This window comes from Macrotis lagotis, chromosome 1, assembly GCF_037893015.1.
Source record: "Macrotis lagotis isolate mMagLag1 chromosome 1, bilby.v1.9.chrom.fasta, whole genome shotgun sequence".
Classification (NCBI taxonomy): domain Eukaryota; kingdom Metazoa; phylum Chordata; class Mammalia; order Peramelemorphia; family Peramelidae; genus Macrotis; species Macrotis lagotis.
In genome coordinates this window covers 345,494,491-345,498,371 of record NC_133658.1, presented here as the reverse complement: position 1 = coordinate 345,498,371, position 3,881 = coordinate 345,494,491, and the positions used below count along the sequence as shown (strand labels likewise).

General features: G+C 39.6%; 1 pseudogene; it reads left to right on the top strand.

Moving 5' to 3' along the window:
- Positions 1-287: 287 nt before the first annotated feature.
- On the top strand, positions 288-1,510 carry LOC141517667 (small ribosomal subunit protein mS29 pseudogene; annotated as a pseudogene).
- Positions 1,511-3,881: the final 2,371 nt, after the last annotated feature.

Below are 3,881 nucleotides of genomic sequence, written 5' to 3'. Positions count from 1 at the left end.
CCAACTCACAAAAATAATGAAAGTTAGGAGATAGAGGCAGTGAGTTGGGACAGTATTTTTTTAAATTTGATGCAAAATGAACTAAACTGAACCAAGGAAGCCATTATCCATAATGACCACAGCAAAATGTAAATGAAAAAATCATTATAAAGAATTTGCTGAAAAGTTGAACCCCGTCGCGGCGTCGGCGGCCGCTCTGCTCCCGCCGCCTCGCGGGCCCGGCCGAGTGGGCAGAGGACGTGTCGTCGCCCCCTGAGCTGCGGGCGGCTGGAGGCAGCGGTGCGGGGCTCGCTTCTGCCGCCGCTGGGACCGCGGGAATGATGCTGAGAAAGGTGATAAAGTTGGTCTCCAAGAGTCATAAGTTGGACCCAGTATGCCTTCTGCATGTGGACAGTAGGGCATCACCAAGCATTGCTGTCAGTTTGGATGCCCAGGTTCCAGATGAGAAATCAAGAGCCATTTCTCGAAATCAGGAGAGAAACCCGGCCAAGCACGGAGATCAGCACCTGTGTCAGCACTACAGCAGTCCCCTAAGAGGAACTGAAGACTATTTTCCCACATGGACTGCCCCCTTGTTATGGAATGCGAAGACCTTCAATGAAGCCTGCCTAATGGTACGGGAGCCAGCCCTCGAGCTCTTGAACTACTTTGAAAAATACAAACTTTGCCACCCCTGCTATCCGATATGTCCTCTATGGAGAAAAGGGCACAGGAAAAACTCTTTCTCTTTGCCATGAAGTTCATTTCTGTGCAAAACAGAACTGGCTGAAATTGTGTGTTCCAGATGCTCACTGCTGGGTGAAAAATTGTCGGGATCTTCTGCAGTCTACCTACAACAAAGAACGTTATGATCAACCTCTGAAAGCTTCGACTTGGCTAAAGAATTTCAGAACCTCAAATGAGCGATTCCTGAATCAGATCAAAATCCAACAAAAGTACATCTGGAACAAACGGGAAAGCATTGAGAAGGGTAGACCCCTTGGAGAAGTTGTTGAGCAGGGTCTAACTGAGTGAAAAAATGCCAGTGATGCTGTCAGGATTGTGATGAAAGAGCTAAAACAGGCAAAGTTCTTCAGGTTGCTTCGGCCTTCTGGTGGCAGTGGATGGTGTCAATGCTCTCTGGAGGAGAACCACACTGAAAAAAGAAGACAAAAGCCTGGCTTCCCCAGAGGAACTGACACTTGTTCATAATTTGAAGAAAATGATGACTAATGATTGGCATCGAGGGGCTATTGTGCTGAGTCTGAGCCAGACTGGTTCATTCTTTAAACCCAGAGCTGCCTATCTGCCCCAGGACTTGCTAGGAAAGGAAGGTTTTGATAACCTAGACCCCTTTGTTCCCATTCAAGTTTACAATTACACTCCAAAAGAGTTTGAAAGTTGTATTCAGTATTATTTGGAAAACAGATGGCTTCAGCACAAGAAAGCTCACACAGAAGGGAAAAGGGAGCTGCTTTTCCTGAGTAACTCAAATCCCTGGCAGTTAGAACGGCTCTGTGTTTGTCTCTAAATCTCCATCAGGCCTAGTGCTTGGGATGTATCCATCTGAAGCAGAAGGGAAAGTCTTCTCAGAGGCAACCAAGTTTCTCTGCCTGGACAGTTCCTGAGGCTCCAAGTCCGTTGCAGGCCTCTCTGGAGCTCTAGAGCATGCTTCCCAAGTGTGACCAGATTTCCTTTTGAAGTGACTGCAGCAGCTGAAGATTCCATCTTTGGTTTTGTCACTCATGTCAGAATGCAATCATTGAACATTGTTCTCAGAAACATTCTATGGTCCTTCCTTCTGTAAAAAAAAAAAAAAAAAAAAAAAAAAAGGTAAAATGCTTTTAAAAAAAAAGAATTTGCTGAAGGGCCCATTAAACTGTGTCAGGATAGTTGTTTCTAAAACACTTCTTATAATGGTTGCTTCCTAGAAATTTGCGACTAAAAAAGCACCATCTTTCCTCACTAGGGAATACAGATGAATTGGTATATCTGGCATATAGTCAGCATTTAAAAATGCTTTATCATTCATCAAAACATATGCATGTATGATTATAGATTTGTTAATATTTAAGGCCTTTCTCCTCTTGGTAGGATCTTTCTATATTCCCCTTTCACAATAGAATCTATGTAAAATCTTGCAGGAAAAACATAGAGCCCACAGAAGGCCCTTGATTTTTACCTGAGAAACACCTAAGGCCATCCTCTTAAATATAGCCAGGCAATTTAGAAGCAAAAATTCCTGATGAAAAATACTTAACTTTATTAATTGGTCACTATCATATATATATATATATATATATATATATATATATATATATATATATATATGTACTTTTATTGCTACCACCACCCTGAGAATTGCTGCTACAAATTTTAGTTGCCAGTAGGTCCAACTGTGATAAGTATCCTGGTCTCATTAGTGACTTAGGTATTCTTATCTCAGAATATTCATTCACCTATAATCAGTAAAAATTAAATAAAAAATAAATAGAAGCACCATGGACACATGGTGACCAAGTAGGGATAAAAGTGCTATTTTAATCTCCTATTCAGGATATCAAAGCAACAGGCTAGCTGGGAGTTGACATAGCTCCTAATCCTAAACTTTACAACTTTACTGCTTCCTGGTACATTGATTATCCATGCAATAAAACCTAAAATATTTGGAATCATTGTCTAAAAACATAGGACTAGGAAGGAGAGTCAGAGAGAAGAAATTTGATTTGTCTTGTGAATTGGGGGGGGGGGGGGAGTGGGGTCGTGACATCTTTTAAGGCCCATCAAGTAATCAGGGGCCAAAAGCAATTCCTGCTCCCTTATGCTATGGAAGTAGGGAATGGATAAAAAAAAAAAGAGATAGAATGGTCCCCAAAGAGAAGATTCTTCCTTCCCCTCATCCCTGCATACACACAGTAATTTGGGATGAAGCCTTATCCAAATTTTGTAAATGTCTGCATTTAGAGTCTGGCAAATGATGCAACATAAGGAGCAGAATATTTTGAAAGTATATGTAACAGCTAACTTCTCTGGCTCTCCATTTAGTCATCCATAAAATAGGAGAACTGCACTAAATCATTTTTAAGGTCTCTTCCAACTCTAAACCCTATAAACCAATAGATTATCATATACTTTTTTCCATAATAAGTGAGACAAATGGGAGTAGCAGAAGAATCATGAGCACCTGGAGAAAATTGTATACAAGGGTTGGGAAATAAGAACAATAAAGCATAACATGTAGAATGGTATAGTAAAGAAAACCTATCAGTGTCAGAAAACTATACTATACTGTACTATAATGAGCTCTGAATGGATTCAAGATCAAAAACTAGAAGAAAAGAAGGAACTATTTTTCACAGTTAAAGAAAAGGAAAAAGTTTTTGATCAGAAAAAGGATATTGTAGGTGATACAAAAGACAATTTTGATTATATAAAATTGAAATTTTTGTTCAGATAAAATCACTGAGATTAGCATTAGAAGAAAAAGTCATCTGAGGAAATTTTTTTAGGTTTTTTTTTTTTTGCAAGGCAAATGGGGTTAAGTGGCTTGCCCAAGGCCACACAGCTAGGTAATTATTAAGTGTCTAAGACTGGATTTGAACCCAGGTACTCCTGACTCCAAGGCCGGTGCTTTATTCACTACACCACCTAGCTGCCCCTGAAGAAATATTTTTTAATGAGAATCAGTCAGTCAATTAAAATTTATTAAGTGACTAAAATATGACAGGAAATATGCTAAGTGCTAGGGAAACAAATTTTAAAAAAAGGACAATCCCTGCCTTCAGTCTTTTTTATTTTTATCTCTAATTTTTGCTTACAGTTTCAAATTATCTCCTTCCTTCAAGTTCCTAACCCATCTTTTGAAAAGCCAAGAAATATAATTCCTATTATAAATTTGAAGT